This window comes from Ceratina calcarata, unplaced genomic scaffold (assembly GCF_001652005.2).
Source record: "Ceratina calcarata isolate Rehan_Ccalc_2016 unplaced genomic scaffold, ASM165200v1 scaffold688, whole genome shotgun sequence".
Taxonomy (NCBI): Eukaryota; Metazoa; Arthropoda; class Insecta; order Hymenoptera; family Apidae; genus Ceratina; species Ceratina calcarata.
This window is the reverse complement of record NW_017178146.1, coordinates 2300-18850: the sequence shown is the minus strand read 5'-3', so window position 1 is coordinate 18850 and position 16551 is coordinate 2300. Positions and strand designations below refer to the sequence as shown.

Here is a 16551-nt window from a genome sequence, read left to right as displayed (position 1 = left end):
GGAGGTAAGAGGCTGAATGGAAATAGTTTTATCGCACGAACAGGTAAGGAATTTTAAAGAAAGAAAAATCCTCTTTATAATTTTGGAATATTGAGATTGTTTGTAAGATAGATCTACTCAACTGGAGGTACAAATGGAAACAGAGGATTCATAGTATGGTCGTCAGTAGAAGAAAGAGAGGATGATATTTGGTCACCTGCTGGGAGGGTATAGGACAGACGTATAAGGATGATACACGTGTTGTATAGAAGAGTACACGCTCCGCCTATGAATATGGTGGTAAAGAGGAGTAAAATGGTCACCTGTGGTCTAATTCAGACAGAGTTTTTAAATACGGAAGACGTCGGAAAAGTAAGTGATATGTCGGGAGAAGAACTTAGAGGTTTACAGGTTTGGTTCTGGTTGTATGAAATTTGTATGTTAGTGTGTGTAATTTAGCCGTTATTTTGAAGCGGAGAGAAAATAGACGTATGGTTTCTGTCGAATGGGGCAAAAAAGGCTGGGTAGAGGTTTGAATAACAATGAGATGCTGGGTTTTGTCATGGATAAGGAGGAGAGATAGAGAATCGATGTTGTTAAGTGTGTCTCTGCTGGCTGAGGTTGCTGAGAAATAATTGAATAGCTTTTAGACAAAGAGTGATTAGCCATCGATAAATAATTAAATAATTAATATAAGGTACAGAACACCGTCTCGTGCGGAGCTTTTTAACCTATGACAATGAATGAAACAAACTGTTTGTTGTTTTCTTAATATTATTATTGGTTCGGGTTAGAGGTAAGCGATATTGGTTGAAAAAGGACGAAAGAACATGATATACTTAGTTCGATGGGTTACGATCGGCCGGGTTGATTGGCGCACGGATAAAGGGAAGGAGGGGTCTGAACAGGAGTACGGTTACGGCACAGTATCAATCGTAAGGAATGAACTTTTTGAACATTGGGACAGTGTTGTGAGTTTTCGGCCTGAATTTATCATGGTTTTTGATAAATTTTGGTGCACGATTAGGGGGAAAATTGTGAAGAACTTGCTGATAATATATAATATTACAGAGAATGGTAAGTAGTGTTTGCTTGTACTAGTTGTAATTTTTTATTGTGTCACACGTGGTTTTTAGGAGGATTCCGACGTGAGCGGGGAGTGTTGAGAGGCAAAATAGTTACGAGCTCGAAAGAGTCAAGCTATGACGACGTTGACTCGAGATACGATACGGCTAATACGGGATCGCTGAGCACGTTGTCCGTCGGCTCATTATCGTCGATAGAATCGTCGCTGCTATCAAGTTCGTCCAGAGAATCCTTGGATTGGGAGGAGAATGCCTGAGAAGAATTTTGACTATAGGAGGAGTTGTGGAAGGTAGGAGAAGATCTAACGACTGATCAGATGATTAATTATTTAATTGGCTACTTAATTATTTAATTGAGCGTTTGATATTTGGGGGAATTCAGGCAGGATTGAAGTGTGACGCGCTGATGTGAATCGTGGCAGGGAATGATACTCAAATTTTAACGGTCCTGGTCTTGCGAAATTAAGGGAATAGACGTGCTGGCTTTAATGTAGGGTGAGCGTTTGTTGAAGTAAAAAGATTTTAAAAACGGGGGTGTAATGTTCGGTATCTTCTGACTAAAGAATTGTTTGGGATTTATTTTTTTCCAGATAGTTTTGAAAGTACTGGATCTGCGAGATGATTGGAACATTAGTTTCCTCGAACGGAGTGCGAAAGGAATGAAATGAAAGTATGAATAAGCCTGACATACATATTGAAAGTGGCGAGGAAAATCGATTGTGGTTTTAATCAATTCCGGGATAAAAAGGGAGGTGTTCTAAAATATGCAGGTGAGTCTCTCTCGATTTCTGTAAGCGGTCTGATGTATCATACGTTAATGTAGTTTGCCTGGTTTCAGAGAAATCGTAAGACAGCCGAACAATTGGAGAAGAAACATCTTTGTTGTATCATCCGTGGAACTAATGCCGCTGGCATTAATAATTGCTCCCAGAATATCTGCGGGTATTAACTCTGAACAAATAGGAGTGATAAGATGGAGAAGGACGTTGACGGGAACAAGGAGGTAATTGTTTTACAACATGATCAACTTTCTATTGGAGGAAAAGTAATTGATAGAATATCTATTTTTCTGAATAGACGATATCGACGACGAAGATCTGTACTGGCAGTGGAGGGGAGTTACTCGACCTCTCGATTATGGCTCGTTGGGGATTGTCTACTGGCAAGATGGCACGGAGGCGAGGGATTAACGTTAAGAAGAAGGAGCAATAAGTGAAACGAAGAGGTGAGGATGCACTACCGAAGTGGGCGAGATATATGCGGTTTCGACACGAAGGTAAGCGACTAAGATTTAGGTGTATACAGAGGTTTTTATTGTGTAAAAATTGGAATGAAAGCTCTGTGTTTTTATAAAAATAAGATTTATGTGTTTGATGAATTAGGAAAAGTTGTGAATAAATCTTTGTCTGTGAGGGACTAAACTTGATTGTGTTAAATGATAAGGTCGTTGATCTCTATCTAAGGTGTTATTTTTACTTATAGAGTTAATGTTTATTAATCTTTAGGTAATAAATTATTTAATTGAAACATGGTAGTGAATGGGCGATTGTATTGGAAGTATAGGTTTCGAGTTTCGTCGATGAGCTAGATTTTAACGACTGTGTAAATTGATTCTATTGGAACAACTAAATGTTTGTTAGGATAACATTGAAGGAAGGGTCGTTTGATTCAGACGTATGGTTACATTTGATAGTTAATCGGATGGTTTTCAGTCTGTAAGTATTGCCGTTTCAGTCGGAATCTGGTTGTTTATCAATGGATATCGATCATGTATTTGGGTATAAAAATGATAAATGAGTCAAAACTGATCTTGGATTAATTATTCTAGTAATGGGAATATCGGTGTTTTTTCTTTCGGATCTACTCATCATTGTTGATAATAATAGATTGATGACAGAGAGTCTTGATAATGGTAAGAGAGGTGACCTGAACGTAGTTGCTGGGGATGGTACGCTGGTAGGGCTCTGCCAGGACAAAGGATTGAGAGGGACAATGTCAAGAGGCATTGGCGTATCATTCAGGAACAAGATAAGAATAGGCGTAGGAAAGAGGTGGTCTGTCTAATTTAATTTAATTCAATTTCTTAGCTGGATATTTGGACAAATGATTGAGATCAGGTTCGTATAATTTGAAATTAGTCACGGTGAGGTGTAAGTGAAGTTATGAACGTTCGGGAAAAAGGGAGCGGTTTGTTATTCGGTCTGCAACTATTCCCTTTTAAACTAGATATGAGATGATTGATAGTCATTGGTAGAGGAATTTATTGGTAGAGTGAATGTTTAATGGATAAAGTTTATAAAAATAATATAATAAATAATAATAATAAAATTTAAAATAATATACATAAAATAAATAATATATATTTAGTTGGTATACAAGGTGGTAGGGTAAAGGGAGTTTCGAATCTTGAGATAATGGGGTGTCTTTTATGATTGAATTATGATTAAGTTTCTTAGAGGTTTGTGGAAAATTTCAATTAGATAATATTTATTATATGGGAATCTAACAAGTGCAGGGCACGGTCGGCCTAGTTCGTCGAACCCGTAGGAAGGATAATTCCAATTTTCTGTAGCCTTGGTTATTTTGTTACTCGACAGACACTATGTGTCAGCATGTCGAATGTTAGTTGGAAAGGAAAAAGATGTTTGTCAGGATGTTCGGGTATTCCTGAGTTCTGAGGATGCATGACTATAAATCAAAGTAACGTCGTGATTGCTGTGCGTTTGGGCCTAAGGAAAAGCGGTTGGAGACGAAACGTTTTAACACATTGTGTGTGAGTCACGTATTTTTGTGCTCGCTGCGGGAAGTAGCTGCGCACAATGGGTTTATGGGTATTTTAGTTTGTTGCGTAAGGTAATATAGCTTTCTGAAATTTATTATATCTGTTGTCACATTGTGGAGTAATGAAAAAGTTTTTTACTAATAATCAATAAAGAACGGAAGGAAATTAGATTTGAAATTTGATTGGGCTGTGTCAGGAGCAGGGAATATTACATCGATTCACACAAGTATTTATTAGTTTGTTCAGTTAACTATATGATTTATTTGGTTCTTTTTCTTCTCTTAAATTCAAAATTTGCTATTAAAACTCTTTGTACAGGAAAATGGAATGTTGCAATCATGCAATATAAATTTAAAAATCTTGGAATATGTGTTAGCTATCTAATGGTTATACAATAGACACGTTAGTCTCCGTAGTGGCATTTACTTCAGTGGAGTGTGTGCTTCTGCGGTTTAGAGATAATATCATTCTGTTCCTTTATCCTTAAACTGGGCTTTGATTCTAGAATTGTTTATCTTCCAACAAATCCGAGTGATTGTTATGTTTAATTCTAATTGGGTGTAACAATCAGCTGGAACAATTTTATTTTTAATATATTTTGGAATTTCGTAATGGATTAATCCTGTCAGCTTATAATTTGCCGGAAGGTGAAATTAATCTGTTGAATTCAAATATTATATTCTGGTTTTGTCAGACTTTGTAAATTTAGTATGTTTAACGCTAGTTTAACAGATTAGATATTAAATGGTAGTGCAAATATATTTGGAACGGGTTATTTGTCTAGTCGAATATTAAATGAAAATATTTAACAGCGACTTTAGTTACTACGGGGGTGAGTCTGTTATCTCTTGGTTTTGGACTCGAATAGAACTGTACACAATAGCTGGCAAAGTTTGTATAGGACGGGTAAAGCGAGTCTGTGTTATGTCTTTTTTTTTGGGATGGCGCAAAGGGTACGCTGGCCTTGAGTGGTCGTAGGAAACTTTTATTACGCAGTTTGGCACGAGGTTGCCGCGACGCTAAAGAAGCAAACATGGAAGAATGCAAAAAGAATTTGTCTGTTTTATTATTTGATATTAAAATGGTGATTGAAATGGTAGAATTCTTTTATATAAAAAGATTTACTCTCAAAGGATTGATGTTAGAAATTCGCATTGTAATACGGGAATTAAAGTTCGGAAACGTATGAGTCATCATGCGTTTCTTAGAATCGGGATATTCCTTCCCCGAAAATCGACGGTATTGTCGGTAGACGGGAATTCGTCACGTCGAGAATATAAGAAACATGTCAATAATCTCTTAAGCCGATTATGACGCGAGACGCCCGAGCGGAGAAACAGTACGAACGGCCGCGACAACCGGGTCAAATTCAAAAATTAGAAACACGCTGTTGACAAGTATCGTATGTTCGGAATTCGAACATATGATATTATCGTTAAAGGCGTTAAATAATTTCGCGAACGTCGGAGCGTAAAGGATAGAATGATTCGAGCCTATACGCAGTTGCGGAAAATCGTGGCCACGCGATCGCGACGGACGAGCGAACATTATCACTTCGGTAACAACCTTCGAAGAGAGAGCTCCTCTTTGAATTCTCGCGTGACAGATCCGAGTTTAGCTGGACATAGAAGCAATTCTGAAAAGCTACCGGATTCTTTGCTAGCAAGGAAGTTCAAGACCGAGGTACTCTCCGTCTTGAATTATCAGTCGAGATCAGCGAATCGGTGTTGACCAGTCCGCTGTGCGTTCGATTGCTGGGTTTGCAATCCGCTTCGACGTGCAGTCGAATACGACGTATTCGCCACTCGCATTCAAACGGTTTTCGTTCGTGGAGAATCGAGTTAGGGATCTTCTACCGAGATTAAGACCCTGAGTGGCTAATTTCTTTGCCTTTCGGTGGTAGAAGAAACTGTTTGTGACGGCATCGTCCCAATTTAAACGGAGTTGCCTTACAACCAACTCCATAACGCGTCTCGCTCCGTGATCTCACCTGAGTTCGGTGAGCCTGCAGCTTTTTTAAGTTGTGCCGTTCAAGCCGGAACGAAACAGCGGTTTGGAACGACGTGCTCGTCGCAAACTCGCTCGCGATCTTCAACGGATTTCGAGGATTTGCGGATCGAAATCCAGCGTTACATTAATTTTCCGACTGGAAAGTAACGTTCGGGCAGCATTGCGTCTGCAGCCAGTCATTTCTGTAAAAGAAAGGGACTGGTGTTGAGCGCAGCGATTTCTCGCTTCATAACGGATTGAAAGATCGTTTTCCCACAGATAAGAGGATTAGAGCAATCGATTCTCTTGTCAAAGACATCGGAGGTACGAGGTATCTCGCTCCTTGTCTAATTTATACAGTCCACATAAACACCTGCGAGCGGTAGAAGCTCGCAGGCAATACATCGACACGTGTAAACGTGAAAATAATAATAGGATTTGAATTCTCTGGTTTACAGAAATTAGAGGAAAGAACGGGAGCTCGGGCCAGGCTGGGTCATCGCCAATCTGCCTCCGTCTCATTATCCTTTTTTGGCTATTTCTTTTTATTATTTTTGAATAATTATATAAGGGTTTAAGGTTTCTTTTTGAATAAATTTGGGATTTGTTTATACTTAACCCTGAGTATATTTCTTTATCCGTTTCTCTTCCGGACTCACTGTTAGGGCCACCTATCCCTAACAATTGAAAATATAAAAATGTGGGAGCGAGTGCAGGTATGATATTCGAATACGGTAATAGCTAGTATGATTGTCGATTGGTTGACGTGCTTGTTGTATTGGGTGAAGTGTTGATGAAAATATTGAACCCTGGGGTAGGTATGTTCACCCATGGAACTATTATTCAAAATCTTCTTCTTGGTAATTTATCACAATTATTTAGAGTGGTATTATTTTATGTCTACACGTGTCTCTAGGCAAGTTGACAAATAAAATGACAAGGTCAGAGTTTTAAGCCAAGAGGTGTGAGGAACGATGTTAATACCCCCAAAAAAAAAAAAAAATTTTTCGTACTTTAGAGTGCTTTATAAGGGATATAATGAATTAATTAATGGGTGTCTCTAGTACGAAGAATAAGCTATTAATAAGAGGCAGAAGAGTTTCTAAACTCTCTTAAAATAAGAGGTAATGGACAATGGTAATGTCGCATATGTTGAATATTCAAGTTCATGGAAAGGTGACTGGAATTATTAATTCTAGAGGGAGAACGCTAGGGTAAATGGGTACAACAATTAAAGTGCGTCATGATTTTAACGGATTAGGATTTCTACACGAAGGAAAGAGTGTTTATAGAAATGTATATTTCTGTATATTGTTTTTGGAGCGAACCGAGTAACGGTATCCTGTACTCAGTCATTAATGGCTTATGCCGAAGTGTAGAATAAACAGTTCACCAAACACGACTTGACGCTTTGATATAGTTGTGGAAAGCGTTACTCTGAAATCTGAAGAATTTATTTTGCTTTTTAATGCATAATCGTAAAGTGTTTATGAAGGTATACATGTTCATCCTTGACTCTACATTTTCAAGCGTTGTAAAATTCTGTAGGATGTTAAATAGAAGATTGTTACTCTCGCAGGTATTGATTCCCTTCTATTGACGTTTACCGTTGGGAAAAGTCGATTATATATAAGATAGGAAGTTTTAGAACTCTGGAAATGAAGCGGAAATTTTGTCTGAAACCCTTATTGGTACGTCTTTAATATTTATACATTTGAAGACTGAGATCGATTGAGGAGATCGATCTTGAATTTTTCGTTGAGGAAGTTTGATGTATGAAATAAGACGAGGTTGAATAATTAGTATCAGAGGTAGGTTGATCATTAGAGTTTATTTTGGTCGAGTTTCATTGTCTAATGTATTATTTATTGATAATAATTTAACAGCTGCGTTGATAACCAGGAATGGAAAGGGTACGGTCAGAGAGGAGAGAGTGTGTTGGAGTGGGAATCTGTACGTCCAATGAGGGTGAAGCTTGTGCTTTTCATTGGTTAAGAGGATAGGAGAGAGGAGAGATGGGAGTGGTCTGTATCTATGAAATCATAAAAGAGCTGGGGAGGAAAGGCGAAATAACAGTCGTTCGTTCCGAGTTTACCCAGAAGCTTCGTTCGTCTCTAAGGTCTAGTGTGTTCTGAGTTTTTGATTTTACTCTTATACCATGAACAGACCATTTTCAAGGGAGGTTCCCGAACCTTTTTGCCAAGTGGCAGTGGTACCGACGCGTTTCCCTGAGAGGGTGTTCACCTTTGCGGAAGCTGAGGAGTTTGGTGACGCGTTAAACAATTGCGTGGTTCATTATAAAGAGGCGCGCCGTAAAAGAAATTTAAGATTTGTACAACCAGGTTTTCTTGCCTTCTTTAGAAAAAACGGGGGGATACTCCTGTCCTGTGAAGATGATATAACAATCCGTTGGCTAAAGGTAGCCATTAAATTTGTAAAATTAACAAGTGGTTGCACCATGAGAATTGACGACAAAGAGGCCCTAGATAATCGTTTTTTGGTCGAGGGTAGGGGTACTCACTCGCGTTTTGATGCAAACAACATCATTCAGAGTCTGGAAAAGTTCAACGGTGAACTTGACGTATCGCGGTGGAAAGTGGTACGTGAGAAGTTAACGCGCTCTGGCAGAATAATAACTATTGAAATGGAAGGTAGATCGGTGGGATTATTAAGAAGGAAACGGAACCGGTTATCTCTCGATCAAGCGGGTATTCATAAGTTTAACATTTTGACGATTTCGCCGGTGAGCCATGCACGGCCAGTGCGAGAGCCAGAGATGATTGAAATAACCGAGGAGGACTTTGTAGCGGTGTCGAGCGGCGAAGTCCTTGACTCGTCGGATTCCGACGGAGCCGTTGTTGGATTGAACGACTCGACGACGATTGAAGAAGTATTGTCACAGCCGAACACGGGTGATTCCTTCGATGCTGACGGCGATGCATTCATCTTGTCCACGGACCTGGAGAGATTCGCGGGACTGGAGGTGGAAGTCTCTGACGAGGTGGCTGTGCGCACGGAAGAGGCATCGATGGGGTGTTCGTCCACGCCGTTGAAGACGACTGACCGTAATGATAACGGTTTCTCTCATGGGCGAGAGAAGTCTAAGGGTAAAGCAGCTTCAGAACGTAATCCGACGACCCGGTCTGATCGTGATCAAGTGACGAAGGAGGCAAGCAACGATTCGTTGGAATCGGCGTTGATGATCTCATTGCCCACTGAGGACTCGACATTGACGAATGTTCCGTTTCCTAGTAAACCGTTGATGAGAAGGGAGTACCACAAAGGAGAACACTCGAGAAGTAAGGGAGATAGGTGAGATTCTTGTTCATGTTCATGCTATTATGTTAACTTGTGAGACTGTCTTCTCCGATCATTGTTGATTTGGGAGTCTCTCATTCAGAGAACAACTGGGCAGCTCATTTTACGTGATTTTTGACCTTCTACAAAAAGGGGGGTTTGTTAGATTTTCATGCGAACTTGTTGACAGTCACTGATAATTATGGCGATCTTTTTCTATTTTACCTGTTCAGGAGCTCCAAGAAGTGATTAGTCGAGGAGAAACGAAGGTCTTCTAGGTCGATGGCGTGCAAGAGGACGACGCCGAGACGCGGCGGTGCGAAGCTGTGATATAAGCGGCATGGATCTAGCCCTGTAGTCATTGAGCGGGGTATTTCTTCATGGACATGACCAACGATCGGAAGACCTCACTCTTCATAAAATCAGTCTAGTTATAAGAAATAGGTTTAATTACAGCGGTTCTTTAAACTTTATTAATCGCATATTTTATACTTATTACACTGTTAGGAAGAGGGATCCTTTTACTTACTGATTTACACGAGACGACGATTCGTACCAAATAATTGGGTGTAGGTGTCGTTGAGTTTGGTGACGGTCTAACTGATAGTTGGAGATCGTTGATTCAAACTAGTTAGCGGTCTTGCTCACCGAGTATAGTAATTAAAATTTCAAAGCTTCTTTGAATACAACTTGTCTTGGATGAAGTTGAATTGACTTTGTCGTTGAGATTAATCTTTATCATGCTCTACCTTACGCTGTTTTAATTTTACGTTTAACATTATCTGCCATTCCCGTTTGCGAATATACATATTTGTCCTTTGGTTTATTGTTTGATTACGCGTAGTTACGAGCGTGATAATAGAGTAAAGTTGTGTGTTTCCTTTGCTAATTACATACCTCGGTACTTCACAATGTTAAGTGGAAGGATCCTTTTTACTGACAGGTGTGGACGATGAATTGTAACAACGAACATGGGTTCGTAGGTTTGGTAATTAATGATTATGTTTCAATTTCGGCTAGAGGAGACTAATGTTAGATTTATAGATTTAAATCGATATATGAGCTTGTCCATGTGATCTTTTAGATTGGAGATTCGACGTTCTATTAGTATAATAGCTTGGGTGGTGTCGATATGGTCTCATCATTGGAATTATTATCAAGTATTATTTTGTCTTATTTTTGTTTATGTTCTGTTTTTATATATTCTTTTTGACGAAGTTTTTACGTTTTTGTTACTGTTAGGGATGGTGCCCTAAACTAAACTGCCGGGAATAGAGAATCGGGTTTGTAAAATAAAATGCACGCCGTCGATTTCCCTTAAACCCAAATACCGTTTATTCAATTAAACTAAGGAGTATTCAATACAAAATCGAGACGGATCAGAATATAAACTCCTGTCCCCGGTGCACTTCACCCTGTCTCTTCCTTATTAATTTCTGAAACTAGAGGGAAACGAATATGATTCAAGTGGCGTGGACTGCCGTATAATTGCGGCGGCACGATCAGAGTACAACTCTTCCTCTCGTGCCGCAAATAATTTGTAACAGCGCTGTCTTAGAAAAGTCGGAGTGTTGTAAGCACTCCGAACTGTTTCCTTAACAGCTCACGCTGGTGCACTGCGAAATACAATTCGCAGGGAGCTCGGTGACGAACACGTCGCGCCTCTCTGGTACTGTTTTAAATTCCCTAAGGAAAACCTCGGTGGGCCTACAACTGCGACCGGGGTCCCGGGCCGATACCGGTATGCCGTAACGCAGGAGGATGCACCGGTCAGCACCAGGCGTAACACCGGTTACAACTGAACGTTGCAGAGCGGGTATGTGACCACGACGCCGTGACAAGCTGCAATTCCGATCACCACACAGGCAAAGGGCTTCCGACTTTAAACGGTCCCGATCGAAATGCACTGCTCTACCAGCGAGACTCGCTATTTACAAAACTCGAAGGAAACGCCTTCGAGTATCTCTCGATTATTTAGAATCGAGGGGAAGAGAGAAATCCTCTCGGTGCAATATATCTTTACCGATATATTGCACTGGAAATTAGGATTTTAATAATACGCAGCGAACAGCTGAATTAAATCCGGATAGGAGACGGAATAACTCTACGTCATAAAACGGATTAATTTCGTCTAGCGAGAGCCTTCGCAGACGACGGTACGCATACGATACCTTCTCACACGACAATGATTCTTCGAAACCGTTCGCGGTTCGAAGTACCGATACGCGCTCTTTGTCTAAATACAACGCGTCTCTCTCGCACTCGTAACCCAGGCGTATACACGCCTCGATGAGTCACGGCTCGCGGCTATAAGAAATAGACCGCGAGTTATAAGAAATTTGCCATAACAAGTTGGCTTAACCGTCTCGTTTATTTTAAATTCTCGCGAACATATAATATATTAATCTATCGACTGACTAACTAAACGTTAATTTCTTCGTCGGATAAAATTCCGGATTTGTATAATACGTGCGGAGACGCATGATACACAATGCAGCTCCTCCGACTTATACGTATTTTTAACAGTTACGATTAGTTGATATGGGGCCATACGAATGTAAACTGATCAAAGTTGAGCGTCTCTTAGTATAATACATATATTTTTATATAGTACATATATTTTATATGATATATTTAAGGAAAGCGAATCTTTACAGATTAGCACGAGATGATGAGTTGCGAGACTTGTGGGTTCTGATTATGTCTTAAACATGGTCTGAGACTGTTAAAACTTGAAGCATAGACTCGGTTTATTATTTGGAAGTATCCACGAAGACTCTTAATCTTTGAGATCTGATATTTCTTTAGTACAGTAAATTATGGGGGGTGCGGAAATGGTTATACAGTTGTGAATCTTATCTATTCTTTGCGTTATCTTTATTTGTGTTTTGTTTTTCTTTATTTCTTTTATTCCAAAGATATGTACTGTTAGGGATAGGCGGCCCTAACGGGGTTCGGCCGGGAGAACGGGTGTTCAAATAATTAGAATCAGCAATTTATCGAAAAAATGAAACCTGGTTTATTTAAATAATCTGTCTTCCCTGGAGGACCTGGTAGGAACCGGGATAGCCGGGAATTTTCCGCGTCCGGCGGGCCGTCCTCGTGTCCTCCGTCTATCCTGCAGCCTATCGACGGCGCCTGCTGCTTCGGTCTGGGCGCCGAATATCACGATCGCTGCGAAAAGACAAAGAAATAAATATGGGCTCACNACGCGAGACCGATACTGAACCGACACCGAAACTGGAACCGGAATTAATCGCGCCGCACTTCTTTGCACTGGAAGAACCGATGCGCGGAACTCAGTGATATAAAAACCGAAACAGGAATGATTGAGGTGCAATCCTCTGTCGCGGACACAGTCAATACGCGGAACACTTAGAACCGCGGAAACCTCGAGACGAAAACCCTCGTGACGAACTCCTCGATCACGGAAATCTCCTAACGGAATGATCGTCTTGCCGAAAACGGCCGTTACCTCGGTCATCGCGAGGTGGGAATCGCGAGGTATCTCTGTCTCGCTCGCGCTCAGGTGACACTTCACGCGCGTGTCGTCGTACTCTGTCGCGCTCTGCCCTATTCGAACTTTTTCCGATCGCGGAATCTAAACATCGCGACCGTTAAAACGACCGAGCCGGCAAGAAACTCAGCTCGTGTATCGATGTTTTTATATTATCGCGGTGACTTTCTCGAGACCTCAATACGGTCCCGAGAATATTATTATTCCGGACGATATTAAAATTAAATCAGAGAGACGGTTTGAAAATTAACTTGTTACTTTTTTAAACATGTACCTTTGTTTTGATTCTTAAATCTACTGCAGGACGATACGGAAATATATGTATAAGGATTGCGCGAAGTCGAGAGTTTGATGTCGTCTTCTTCTTGTTGATGAGACGTCTCGTAGGGGATATTTTAGAGAGCTAAATGTTTAAATACACTCGTCACACCCCTGACTTTATTTCCATTATTTTATTTTATTTCTATTGTTGCGCTTTTCTGTAGTTCTTCCGCCTTAGCCTGGGTGTGAATCTCAAAGAGGTTGCATAGACGCCTGTTTCTGGGGGTTTGTGGCATTCAATTAAAGATTGAACGAGATTGTTTCTGTCGATGAAACGTTTCGACTCATTGATTTGTTATAAAGTAGGAGTAGAGATTCATCCTGGGATATGCATTGTACAAGCAAATTAGGAGGGTAAACCGACGCAACGGGTTAAAGTTGTTCTATGTTTATAGGTGAGGTGTGTCGAGGGTCAGTCGCGCTTTGATTGATCATGAAAGGAGAATGATAACAGTAAAGGACTGTTTGATCTAATGCGTTATATTCTGTTTCAACTTTGTAAGAGTTCCCGCCATACATGCACTGGATGATGTGGCGCCATCCTTCGGTTTCTTGAGAACCAATTTGATCGTGTGGAAGAGTTGTAAGATGGTGGCGATTAGTTACATGTACAGCAAAAAGTGGTGATTCGCAGTAATTGGAAATGCTGAAACAGGCGATTGGTTGCAAGGAGGATAGTGATTTGTCTGTGATATTGATTAATAATATTTTAATCCCTCTCCTGACCATTGTGACTCTTAGGTTGAAGTCTCGATAAGCGGAAGTTAGGTTAAATGATGGTTACGGCTTGGTTATCAATGACAGATGATTGATTTTATTCTCGGAGAAGTGCCAAGAAGTGACTTGATAGCGCGAGGACACTATGGAGACCGTACATTTTGTCGCTTAGCATTGTTGGTTTTGGGGAAATTTAGAACTCGAATGAATCAGTTGTGAACCAGACGAAGGTTTCAACAAGGAAGTCATTGTTTGTGAACGTTTGAAGTTGTGAGGATATATATGACAGAGTTAAAGTGTCTGGCTGAGAAAAATTTTGTTTCAGAAGGCATGGATGATTTGATGACTACGTTAAAGTCGCACGGTGAGGCCGGAGAGGATTGAGATGGCCATTTATTGAGTCGACGAGGATTAAATCACCCATATGTATGATCACAATCGGAGGTCGGATTGATCGAGCTTCCAAAGAATGTAAATCGAAGTGGCTGTTAAAAATACGTATAAGTCGGAGTGGTCAGCATGAGATACATGCGCCTCCGCACGTATTGCATAACGACGGGAAATTAGTTCGGAGGAATTAGTGGTCAGCTAATTCCTTGATAAATTGAAGAATTACGTGTACGCGAAAATTTTAAACAGAAAGTTCCGTTAAATAGATATTATTATAGTTCAGGGATTAAGAAATGTTGATCCATTTCTTATATTTCCCGAGCGGTGACTCATACGGGCGTGTATACGCCCTGAGTACGAGAGCGAGCGAGTTGCGTATAGGAAAAGAGAGAGAGCCGTGTATCGGCAATCATACGCGTACCGCGACCTATTGTCACTCCGAATCGGTGCGTCTACCGAGACACAGGTATTCCAGCCGAATTCTGAGAAGGTTCTCAGAATTCGTTAAGCGGATTAAAACCGACCAGACGTTGAGGAATCCGTCTGCGTTCCGGATTAAAATCAGCTGTTTGCTGCAATACTCTATTATTATTTCGGAACTGCAGTAGATCGGTACAGATCTACTGCATTGAGAGGAATCTCACGCACCTTGACCGTATCAGGGTGATTTCGAAGGTGATCCTTCAGTCATCGCTCGGACGCGAGTTTCGCTTGTTAGAGCAGTGCGGCTTTTACCGGGAAGCCGGAAGCCCTTTGCCATTGCGGTGGTAAAAGTCGCATTTGTCACGGCGTCGTGACCATCATACCCGATCTGCAGCAATATGCTGTAACCGGTGTTAGTTGGTGCTATCCGGTGCATCCTCCTACGTCTCGGCATACCGGTATCGGCCCGGGACCCCGGTCGCAGTTGTAGGCCCACCGAGATTTTCGCTCAAGGAAATTGTTAAGCACCAAAGTGGTCCGACGTGTTCGTCACAGGGCTCTCTGCGTGGTCATACCGCAGTGCACGAGTGAAACGGCCAACCGAAAATCCGGAGATTTACAACATTCCGGATTATCCAAGGCCTCATTTGATACAAGGTTTGGCACGAGGGAACGAGTTGTTCTCTTCTCGTGTCAACAAAATTATACAGTCCACGCGAGGCGAAGACGAGTCGGTCGCACACGTCTTCTGCCAATTAATTGCACGAGTATTCGTGCACCGTATAATCTGTATTTTTCCGAGTTGTTTCCAGAAATTCTCCCCATACTAACACCGGTGACCGCCACCGAGGACGTCAGGGCTAGACGGGCAGTCCCGTCTGGATTTTTCCATTTTAATTTCAGTCTCGTCTAACTCATTTTGTTTAATAAACGGTTGTGGGTTTCTGAGGGAAACTTTTCGAGTTATTATTTAAAAATTCCCGATTCTCCAAGTCCGGCTCCCAGTTAGGGCAACCATCCCTAACAGTGGCCGAGATGGGTGTTATTGAAACATATCAGGGTATGTATTTAAATAGTTTTAAAGGTTGTAATGTTTACTGAGCATTCGAAGTAATGATATATTTTAAATCTACTTTTATTCTTCGAGCAGGTCTCTAGAGAAATCAGAATGTGAATTAGTAGCCTTGATGTTATGAAGTATGATGTTGATGAATTAGTTGATCTTGACGTTGACTTGAGACATACATCCAATTGGGCTGATGGTGGAGTAAATGTATCAGACAAAGGTAAATAATAAATTAGGCATTTATCTGAATTAATGTTTGGAGTAATTATTAATCTCTGTTCTTGTATTACTTTCGTTATATAGGTCATGGAAAGTGTCGTTCGATAATTGTTCGTTGTATTATGACGCTCTGGTAGATGGTATAAATCTGATCAATTGGGAGAGCGGAGAAGATTGTCTAGATTGAAGTCGATTTATGCTAATCCTGAATTTAGCCATGACGAACGCTCCGGAAGGTCATATATTTCTAATTCATAAAATCAAGTGTCAGTCCTGCAAATGAATAATGACTCAAAGTGAATGATAAAGAAGGTGTCTTAGATGGATCGGTGTTTTATATATCGGTCAGTATTAAATTGTAATTTCTGAATTAATTTATTTGTATCATGGATTCATTGTTAAATTAATGTAATTTTAGATTCTCAACGTTAATTCATGAAAAGAGGAAGATCTGAATGCGTAATGATGACTCTCCAAGGACAATAAGAAAGATCTAAATTTTAAAAAAAGAAGAAGGTAGAAATTATTCTCAAGCCTGGTAGAAATTGTACGATTTCTAATATCAATAAAATTAGCATTGATAATCATTTAAGGAATATTGACATCGCTTAATCATTTTGACACCCCACCCAGTGAAGTCGATACTATATAAGAGGATAGAATTATCTTTGAATATTGTTAAGATTATGGTGTTATCCTGTCAGTGATAATTAGCCTGTCATTTCTACATAGAAAATATTGATGTAGCTTCAGTTCTTTTAGATGG

The 16551-nt window shown here is 40.4% G+C and overlaps 1 long non-coding RNA gene across 1 annotated transcript; it reads left to right on the top strand.

Annotated features, from left to right (window-relative positions):
- Positions 1-15332: 15332 nt before the first annotated feature.
- LOC113464964 (uncharacterized) lies at positions 15333-16295 on the top strand. Its single transcript, XR_003389815.1, has 4 exons — positions 15333-15560; positions 15651-15786; positions 15870-16129; positions 16204-16295. It is a non-coding gene; the product is annotated as an uncharacterized LOC113464964 (long non-coding RNA).
- Positions 16296-16551: the final 256 nt, after the last annotated feature.